Below are 10,993 nucleotides of genomic sequence, written 5' to 3'. Positions count from 1 at the left end.
TTAAAGGCGGCCTCTCAAAGCGCTTTACAGAATAACAACAGCAACAATAATAGGCTTATTAGTAAATCTGTATACATAGTATGTACGAAACATGATTTTAATTGAGATTTTAATAATAAAAAATGCATTGTACATAGCGACTGTAAAAACGGCACAACTGATGCGGGAGTGTAGATCATTTCCTTCGGGACGAAGCATTTGTAGGATATTTTGGTGACACGACCTAGCAGAAAAAAAAGATGTCGGACGAAAGGGGCAACTAATTGTAACAGTCAACTAAAATTGCGAACGAACCACAACACCACGGATCCCGTGTTCTAATGAGAGAGAAAGGTGACGTCAGAACCACACCTACAGGTGCTCATTAACGCAGGGCCTGTAGTCCTGCGATGGTGATGTCTGAGATCGACTATTGAGAGAAATATCCCAGGGAGGATAGCGAGCTGAAGTCTAGGCACAGATCACTCGCGCTATCGCTGCCAAATCCAGTTCTCACTCGTTAAAACCCCAATGAAGAGCCCAGAGAATCATGCCGAACCCATCTCCAGTCCAGTGACGACCTGGCCCACAGAGACCCACACGGAACCGGTCTCTCCAGACAGCCTCTCCCGAACCAGAGCCCCCCCCCCCCCCCCCCCCCAAATCGGACAGCACCGGAGCTCAGGCCCAGCTGAGCCGGGCCGATCCGAACTGAACCGAACCGGCCCACCTCACACGCCTGCAGGCCCCGGGACAGTAGCACAGCTCCGGTAATCATGTCATTGTATCAATTCATTAGTTTACTTAATAAATCGGGGCAGAGGTTTTATTGCTAACGAACATCACCGCAGTCCGGCGGGTCTCAGACGTCACGCAGCGGCGAGCGGAACCCGACCGGGAGAATAACGGCGCTGCCAGCGCCCGCCACCAGACGGCGCTGTCCCCGAAACCCAGCCCTCAGTTAGTTAACAGCAGCCCTGCAACTCACAACAGGCAACCCACTTAAGCTAAGGGGGTGTGAGCCTGGTCAGTACCTGGATGGGAGACCTCCTGGGAAAAACTAAAGTTGCTGCTGGAAGAGGTGTTAGTGGGGCCAGCAGGGGGTGCTCACCCTGCAGTCCGTGTGGGTCCTAATGCCCCAGTATAGTGACGGGGACACTGGACTGTAAACAGGTGCCGTCCTTCGGATGAGACGTAAAACCGAGGTCCTGACTCTCTGTGGTCATTAAAAATCCCAGGGCGCTTCTCGAAAAAGAGTAGGGGTGTAACCCCGGCGTCCTGGCCAAATTTCCCATTGGCCCTTACCAATCATGGCCTCCTAATCACCCCCCTCTCTGAACTGGCTTCATCACTCTGCTCTCCTCCCCACTAAGAGCTGATGTGTGGTGAGCGTTCTGGCGCACTATGGCTGCAGTCGCATCATCCAAGTGGATGCTGCACATTGGTGGTGGTGGAGGGGAGTCCCCATGACCTGTAAAGCGCTTTGAGTGGAGTGTCCAGAAAAGCGCTATATAAGTGTAAGCAATTATTATTATTATTATTATTATTATTATTATTTTATTATTATTATTAACAGTATTGATACCGCACAGCCGAGCTTCGCCATCTCAAATCAAGAGCGGCCGAAACTTGGCGTGGGAAGCGTAAGTTCACCAAATTACCCACAAGAGGGCGCCAGAGCTACATGTTTGAAGACCACAATCAGGCCAGATATCCATTTAGCACTTCGAATTGAGAAATAACGTCTTTGCAGTAAGAAAGACAATTTTCGTACTTACATTAAGTGTTTATTTATAAATTATAGAATAGACAGAGAAAAATGACAATTAAAGGCACTTACAACACTACATATAACATGTTTACTACACAATTTAAGAGTACTTTGAAATTATTGTGCTCTAGAATACAAACTGCACTTAAACCACAAATAAATACATGCATGCATCCACCTAATAATAAACTTCCAGAAAAAGATTCCAAGTCCATTTTTTCATGATATCAGCATTTGTATTTTTTGTGCTCCAAGAACGCTTACAAATAAGGAATGTGGGCCGTTTGGCACTTCATACCAAATTCACTCAATCTCATTTTGAACCCAGATTCCAGTCCAGTTTTTGAAAAATCTTTGAATCTGTGGATAGAAGATCAAGGCAGCTCAATTTGTAGTACAAAATCAAGCTTATAAAGTCTGTCTACATTTTGAAAAACAGCTGCAGCTCTCAAAGCCACGCATAGAGCTCTGCAAGACAGCAAAGCTGATACTGCTCTGTAAAATACTGATCTACAGCACTGCCTTCAGACTGGACGGTTCAGTTCATGGACACCAGAGGCTGTGCTTCCTTTCCACCACCGATTCCTGGAGCCCAGGAGCCCAGAGATCAGAGCTAAGAAGACCAGCAGGAAGGGAGGGATCAGCTGGAGGAAAAGAATTGGAGAATTCCCTCCACCGTCAGGATCTGCAATAATAGAGAGATTGTATTAATCTATCCATTTTCAATCATCATCTAAAGGTCATGGGGAAGCCCCAGATCTCTCCATCTCACACTGTCCCCGCATGTTGGACACACCTCTGATCGCTGCCTCTCACACTGTCCCTGCACACTGGACACTCACACTCACGCAATATTCAGAAACAAGTTTATGTTTCCATTACCACACATACCATTTTGACAAGAGCAGTGCACCTTTATAATGTTACAGAGAACTGAAATTGTCAGGAAACCTCTTACCTCCCACAGTGACTGTCACAGTGCTGATGGTGTTTCCGTGAAGGTCCCTCACTGTGTAGCTCCCCTGATCAGCTGGAGTGAGGGAGCGTAGTTTCAGAGAGCCGTCCCTCACTGACACTCTGTCTCTCTAATGGGGGACACAGCTGGCTGTGCTGTTCTGGATAGAACACACTCAGGTCGAGTCTTCAGCTCCTGCAGGGTCAAACAGCACCTCCACTGGCTCTCCGGTGAACAGAGGGACAGACAGAGAGGCTCCAGGCTGCAGGGTGAGGACTTCTGAGTAAGCTGGGAAGAAAAAACAATCCAACTCAATCTTTCTGAAACAGGTGATGAGATTGAAAGATTTCTTTAGAATGACAAAAAAAATTGGGTGGCACTGTGGCACAGTGTTTAGCATCGCTGCCTCACAGCACTAAGGCCCTGGGGCAAGTTCCTGGGGTGCTGTCTCTGTGGAGTTTGCATGTTCATGTGGGTTTCCTCCCACAGTCCAAAGACATGCTGGTGGGTTAACTGGCTTCTGGGAAAATTGGCCCTGGTGTGAGTGTCCTGTATGTGTCCTGTGTGATAGACCTGTCCAGGGTATGTGTGTCCTGTGTGATGGACCTGTCCAGGGTATGTGTGTTCTGTCCAGGGTGAACCCTGCTTTATGCCCACTGATTGACAGAACAGGCTCCAGCTCCCAAAATAAAAACAGTTTATAAACAGATAAAACAGTTTCATGTTAACCTTTACAAACAAAATGTTGCCATTCATGCTGAAGCAGGATCAATATTCACACTGCACATTTCCAGCTCTGCAATATCACTACCGAAACATACTGCAGAAGTCCGAGTGAGATCCCTAAGATCTGCTAACAAAGGCTATCTCAACATATGCGTTAGAGCATACAAAAGTGACTTGTACCAACGGCTGCAACAACACATGCCCCGCTACATGTGTTAAAAGGGATAATAATAATGATGATGATGATAATTAAAATAATTGCCTACACTTATATAGTGCTTTTCTGGACACTCCACTCAAAGCGCTTTACAGGTAATGGGGAATCCCACTACCACCACCACTGTGCAGCCACACCTGGATGATGCTCCAGTCCGCTCACCACACACCAGCTCTCAGTGGGTATGAGAGCAGAGTGATGAAGCCTGTTCACAGATGGGGATTATTAGGAGGCCATGATTGGTAAGGGCCAATGAGAAACTTGGCCAGGACACCAGGGTTACACCCCTACATGGACATGTAAAAAAATGCAATTTGACATGATAAAAGTATGGAATATGACTTTTGTTTCTGGGCCTGTGTGCTGTATATAAGAACTCAATACCCCTTGCATTGAGCGTGTCCGTTCTGCAGGACAGACCCAGCACATGTTGCTTTCCTTATTAATCTCAATAAACACTGAATCTGCACAAGACTGCGTCCTACTCCTCTGATGAAGAATTTTCCCACAGGACATGCTAATGACAAATGTAATGTTTTCCAGATCTTTCACTATCATTTCTTTAACAGCCTCTGTTAGGGATCTGGTCTATTATTGTGGGGCTGGAACTGGAGTCTCCCCCCGTCACACCTGTAAGGACTCTAGCAGCCAAGAGAGGGGAAAAGCGACCTGTCGCTGGAAGACGTGCAGGTAAATGTTCTTGGCACGATAACAAAGGTTGCAAAAGACATCGACACAGAGGTAACTGAAAGCTGTGCAGAGCAACAAAATGAAGACATCGTTGCTAAAGTGCTGCCAGTCCAGGAGGAGGATTTCGTCTACTGACAGAGTCCAACGCGTCAGGAGAGCCAACATGTGGACTTGCAAAGCCCAGAGCCATCATTATAGGATTCATCAGAAGGATGACGAGGGACATGCTGTGGCGATCGGCCAGAGAGAACGAGTCTCTGAAGGCCAAAGACCTGAGGATTGCAGAGGATCTGTCTGCCGAGGACAGGCACACCAGGGACCAGCTGTGGGAAAGAGATCCGTGGCCAGTGACTGTCCAGCCCAAGAGATCTCCCTGTAGGGGTTATGAACGCGGTTAATGCTGAACACAGTGGTGTTGTTATCACTTTTAAGGGTTTGAAACTCGCAGTTCAGTAGCTTTCCCCCCCCCCCAAGAGTTTTTTCTATATTGTTTGTGTCTTTTTCTATTTTCTCTATTAACCCCAGAGGTATTAGGAATATAGTTAAAAGAAAGGCGATTTTTCCATTTTGAAAAAAGAAGAGAGCAGACTTTTATTTTTATTTGTTTACAAGAAACGCCTTGTCACCAAAAGATCAGCCTGATTTTCAGTTTTGGAAAAATCAATGGGGGGATGACATTTGGATTTCTAGTTGTACTAATCATTCAGCCGGTGTTGCCATCTTAAAGGGGCACTTTAAAGGGAAAATTCTTTATTATAAGATAGTTTGGATGCAGTCCGATGGCAAATCAGTTCAATGTCCGGGCTACAGGAATATGTCCAGGATTACACCATGTGTTGTGAACAAGCACCGCGAGACCCCCCTCCTTTCCTCTCGGTGGCGTTTCTGTCTGCCTTCAAGTCCAGAATACAGTATGTTCCTGCAGCCACATCTCAGTCAAACACACGATACTGCATTCCCTATACTCCCTCCGCCTCCTCACCAGTGCTCCCAGCGCGTCCATCTTATAAGATAAGATCACTTTATTAGCCCTATACTTGCATTAGGGATTCATCTTTTCACAGACCCCAGCTTGCTCTCCATGAGACACACAGACAGGGAGAGAGAAGCTGGGGGTCAGAGCCCAGGGTCAGCTATTTATACAGCGTCCCTGGAGCCGTTGGGGTTCAGGGCCTTGCTTAGGGGCCCAAAGGAGTAGGATTCCTCTGCCAGCCGCGGGATTTGAACCAGCAACCTTCTACCCGCAGATCCTGAGCCACAGAGCCACCTCACCGCCCTATTATTCGCTAAGGACCTCACATTTCCCATAATGATCGAAGGAAGATAGGACTTAAATCTCCTTCTCTTCGCATCGCACCGGGCCCTGCAGCCTCGGCGTTTCCTCCTCAGCTCCTCTGGGACTGATGGCTTCTCCCCGGTTAGTAGAGCCGGACTGTGTTGGGGATGAGCCTTGACCCCATGGAGGTGGTGGCTGAGAGGAGAATGCTGACCAAGCTCACAGCCATCATGAACAACAACTCTCATCCGCTTCATGGGACTGTTACTGGGCAGCGGAGCACATTTAGCAATAGACTGCTCCAGCAACGGTGTTCAAGGGAACGTTTCCACAGGTCTTTCCTCCCGGCGGCTGTCAGGGTGTATGACGCTGCCCTAGGCTAGGACTGTTAGCCCTTCATTTGCTCCTCTATGGACAGCATGTTTACTCCATTGTACTTTTTGGACAATCAGTCTGTGTAAACCTATGCACATTTTGCACAGATTTTATTGTTTTTACAGTGACTATGATCAGCACATTTTCCACACACCTATGTATTTATTTATTTTTAATTATTTTGTTTGTCTTTTGTTTCATAACTATTCTGATGTCTGTTTTGCTTGTCTTGGGCTGGACTGCTGTAACACATCAATTTCCCTACGGGATTAATAAAGTATTATCTATCTATCTGTTCCTGCAGCCACATCTCAGTTAAACACACGATACTGCATGCTCTACACTCCCTCCGCCTCCTCACCAGTGCTCCCAGCGCGTCACGTGTGTAAACACTTACTCTGCAGCTATCTGCATTACAACCGGAAGCAAACAGTGGTCCGAGTAACAGCCAAAAAGTAGTATCTCGACTCCCTAGTATCCATCTTGTTGTGTGATCGCAAATCGACCCGCCAGCAAAGAAAAGAAAGAAAAACCAACCGAAAGAAAAGAAAAGACGACAAACAAGACACAGAGGTGCTGTAACAGGCAGGATGCCACCAGCACGCCTCCATCTCGAAAGAAATAAAAAAAATACTCTTCGGATTATGGTCATCTTCCTTAGATAAAAGGACCGTTAACCTGCTGCTTGTCACTTCATGTGAGCTGCTTGCAACAATCGTTGTCCGTCTTGTTAATAAAACCATTCTACCATCTTGTGCGTCTTGGGCTGGATAGTGACACGCCACACACACCCAGGGATCATAAAATCGGCGATCGGCCTCACAAAACGTCGATCGCTCTATAATGCTCCGAGCTCTTACATCTATTATTAAGTGACCTTATTTTTTTAACTTTAATTTTGTGACTTGATCACATAATTTACTTCATTACGTCTGGCGGTTAAATGTTTGTTTTTTCCTCTTGTACCCGTTTCTGATCATCTGGTTGTATTTGTAAATTATTTATAATTTAATTGTTTAATATAAAAAAAGGATACGAGCGCCACCTTACAAGTAAACGTTGCTCTGTTCGTCATAAAATCATGCCGTCGACCTGGACTCCTGTGTTATGCGCAAGAACAACGGAAGAGATATCTCGGAAGCCACTGCAGCGTTCATCCCTCTTTTTGCAACATTTCGGAGTGCAAGTGCCTGGGGCCTTCGCACCCTGACCAAATCCAAGAAAAGGAAAGGTGACCTACCTGCCCCGAGGGGACAGTTTCTCCAATGTTAAAACATCACAAGATGTGTAAAGGCCGTTATGAAGGGCCGTCCACAATTCGGAGAGCCCCAGAAGCACTCAGACGAGTGAGAGACACCCCGGCAGGCTGGTTTGTGCAGCTCCCGAACTCTTTGCATCTCTGCAGCTTGGCATCTGTTCCTGAGCCCCGTCGATCGTTTCCCTTTCTTCATATTCTCTCTTTTTTTTCCCCTCACTCCGTTGTGAAGCAGTTCCTTCTTGGGTGTTTTCTAGAAACCCAGTGAGGAGTCGGGGAACCTCCCCCGTCTCAACCAGCAATGGCGCACGTCTCCACTGCATGCCAACAGGGTGTGACCGCTCTTCTATTTTTACAATAGGTTTCTATATGCTAGAACAGAGGTTCCCAACCTATTACAGCCATAAAAACTTACGCGGCCAACACAAGGACCAGCCCGTCTTCACCGTTTTGAAACGGGCTAGCTCTATACCTCACCAGTAGCCTAATCGACACCAGTAATCAGAGAAAATACGCATATACAAGCTACAAACATGGCTTTACAAAGACCGTTTATTGATTACAGAAGGAGTCCAGTCAGCACCTCACAAATAAATAACATAAAAAATATTTAAAAACTAAGGCACCAGTACAGCTCTTTTTTGATGATATCTCATAATAGTATGATGAAACGTTAGCCTTGTCAAAAACAAAACAACATTTTTTCCAGATGTGCGGGGTAGCCGGTTTGTGCCAATGAACATATGACGACGTTGAGAGAAAAATATGCACCATAACTATCAGAACAATTACTCAAGAACGCCTTCTTTCTGGCTAGCTTAGTGAGGGGGCTGGTGCTCTCTGACAGATACCAAATGGTGGAGGTCGGGCTCCAGAGAGAAAAGCTGCAAGCAGAGGTCTGGCTCAACATTAAGCTACTGTATTCGGTCTTTAGTGCCACCAGCGCAGAAACTCCAGTTTCACAAAGATATGTTGTCGGAAACGGCATCAAAAATGTCACTGCTTTGTCTGAAAGACCAGGATACTCCGAAGTAACATGAAGCCAAAACTTGGTTAAGAATTTCTGTGAAAAAATCCATTTTAAAGCACTGTCACAGGATAGACTGTCTTCCTTTGTGCTCAAACTTGCGAGGGGCACTTCGCATAAACTCACAAAAGGATTTTCAATCCAGCTAAACCGAACATCTGGAGCCGGGAAGTAGTCGTGCAGTTGGGTCCTCAAACTTTGCAAGTGCTCTGTAATTAACTCTGTGATAGAGGCTGGTAGCTGCATTTGTTCTTTTGTAAGAAAATCTGACACATTTTCACACGAGTCGTAGTTTGACCGATCGACACGTTTGGCCCGCATTTCCAGTTTCTTTATTGTGGCTTCTATTTTACTTCGGACGTGACAAATCGTCACTGCTTTACCTTGAAGACCAAGGATGAGTCCATTTAAGTGACTGAAAATCTCCGCAAGATAAGCCAATTTAGCGAGCCGCTCAAAATCATTGAAACGATTTGAGAGCTCAAATTCTGAGTCGGATAAAAGAAATTCTTACTTCATCACGCAACTTAAAAAGCCGAGTAAGCACCTTGCCCCGAGAAAGCCATCGAACCTCGGTGTGCAAAAGAAGCTGAACATGATCACTACCCATTTCTTCACATAGCACTCGAAGTAAGTGTGACTGTACAGGACTGCTCTTTATGAAGTTGACTATTTTATCTGCCTCATCCAAAACACTCTTAAGATCTGCTGACATTATTTTGGCAGCCAACGCTTCTAGTGACTGGAGACAAAAAAAGGAGACAGAATTTTAAAATAGAAATAGACACTTGACAGCCAGAAGAATTCCCAATTGTAAAAGCTAAAACATGATACTTTTTACGTATATATTTCCATCATATGTCTCCCCTTTTGATTCTTTAAATTTCTAATAGAATTTAAATTAAAAAAAGGAATTCAACTTTAAAAGCATGAATAGAGGGGGCAGTATTAGACCATTGACCTCTGTGGAAAATACCATTTTGCAAATCTATCCCAAACAGTTTTGTATATCTGCAGTTAAGAAAAAAAGGTAACAAAGATTCCTTCTCATTATTACAAAATACAGATAACACACAATTGGGCCACTAGCCAGATTTTGTTATCATACCAAGTCGTAAAAAATATGCTTTTATTTTGATACCTTCTATTTTTATGATTCCAAATACTATATGTATATGGTGAAAAGTTATGCTTATATATTAAATCCAAACACAATAGAACTTGTTTAAGAAAGTTAGATAATTTAAGAGGAATTCTATTAATGTCAAAGTGACATTTTAACACAAATTCCATATCACGTTTATATGGAAAAACCAACTTGGGAGAGAAATTCCATATACTCATTTTTTTTTCTAGTACAATTTCTGATCTCCGTGAGCAGAGAGAGAGAGCGAGTTCAAGGTTACTAAATGTTCGTGTTGGGGCTTGTCTGGATTTATCCAATCACAATACGGCGGAGGTGTAGGGCTTCTCTGTATTTATCCGATCACAATGCGGCGGAGGTCGAAGTCCTGCCCACAGACTGTAGCTAGTGCGCCTAGTTAGCTTCTTCAAACCTGCCGCGAGCTTTGGTTCTCTCTGTCGGGGACTGATCCACCGGCACCGAGCCTCGCTGCTGTCAGGCGTGAGATACATCGTCTTTATCGTCTAAACTCGTTGCTATTTCACTCGTTCAGTTGCAAAGTTCCTCTTTCTCTCGTCACACAGGCGAGTATTATTGATCCGTCCCGGCGTCTTCACTGGAGGTTTGGGGGGGATGAGACTGAACGTGATCAGATGGAATTGAACTGAAAAATAAAACATAGTGTCGATTACAATAATATATTTTACTTTTTAATTTAAAGAAAACGAACTTTTACCAGTTTAATTTTTAAATACATCGTAGTTACGTTCGTGATTTTTTTTTTTCCTTCGACAACATGATAGAAACTAGCGTGGAAGTTGAGTGTATCTTGGAGGAGTCGGATGTCCGGCCAAAAACTTCCTTTAGTTTGGGTTGTGGGCTTCAGACAGGATGAATAGTTACTTTCCTCCTTGCGGCTTCAGGCAGCCCGTGCACGGAGGTTTAAAACTGGTGAAAAGTAGCGCGGTGACATTTAAAGCAACAGAGCAAAAGTAATGAGTAAGACAGAGCCGGTGTTGAGCGCTGGAGACCTGCAGCCGGGCGGGGAGGTGAGGCAGAGCGACACCTGTAGTTCTGTAGTTTATACTGACACGGAAAAGTGGACCAGTGGAGTCATTTGCCAGATTTGTCAATGACAGAGTGTAGATATTTTACCAACCAGTCTTCTTACTTTGACAAATACGACGGTCTCTGTTTTAGACTCCAGTTTGTGGCGTCTGAATTCAACGTTCTGCTGTTAAAATACGATAAACTCGTTGCATTCTTAGGGAGAGATGAGAATTAATTAAAGGCGTCGCTCCTGGAAATCTCACAACATGGTGGTCACAGAACGGTTTAACATCGCGACGTGTTTGATAAAATAAGCTTTAAGAATGAAATAATGCATAGATTCCTTCATAACCGAATCTCCAGGTGTGTTGCAGCAGAGCACAGATTTACAGAGAATTCAGACGGGATGGCTGTGTGGTCAGGCTCTGAGTGGGGATCTCTTATTTTCTGAGAAATCAAGAATATGCATTTGGAGGGTCTCCAGGGGGTTTCTTGGAATGGCACAGGACCTGAGTACTGCGTCTGGTAGCGGGGGACACCTGTGTTACA

General features: G+C 45.0%; 1 long non-coding RNA gene across 1 annotated transcript; it reads right to left on the bottom strand.

Moving 5' to 3' along the window:
* Window positions 1-1,783: 1,783 nt before the first annotated feature.
* LOC138243299 (uncharacterized) lies at window positions 1,784-7,547 on the bottom strand. Its single transcript, XR_011192081.1, has 3 exons — window positions 7,230-7,547; window positions 2,709-2,993; window positions 1,784-2,435 (listed from the first exon to the last, which is right to left on the bottom strand). It is a non-coding gene; the product is annotated as an uncharacterized lncRNA (long non-coding RNA).
* Window positions 7,548-10,993: the final 3,446 nt, after the last annotated feature.

The sequence above is a fragment of the Lepisosteus oculatus genome, chromosome 14 (genome assembly GCF_040954835.1).
Source record: "Lepisosteus oculatus isolate fLepOcu1 chromosome 14, fLepOcu1.hap2, whole genome shotgun sequence".
NCBI lineage: Eukaryota > Metazoa > Chordata > Actinopteri > Semionotiformes > Lepisosteidae > Lepisosteus > Lepisosteus oculatus.
This window is presented reverse-complemented; position numbering and strand designations above follow the sequence as displayed.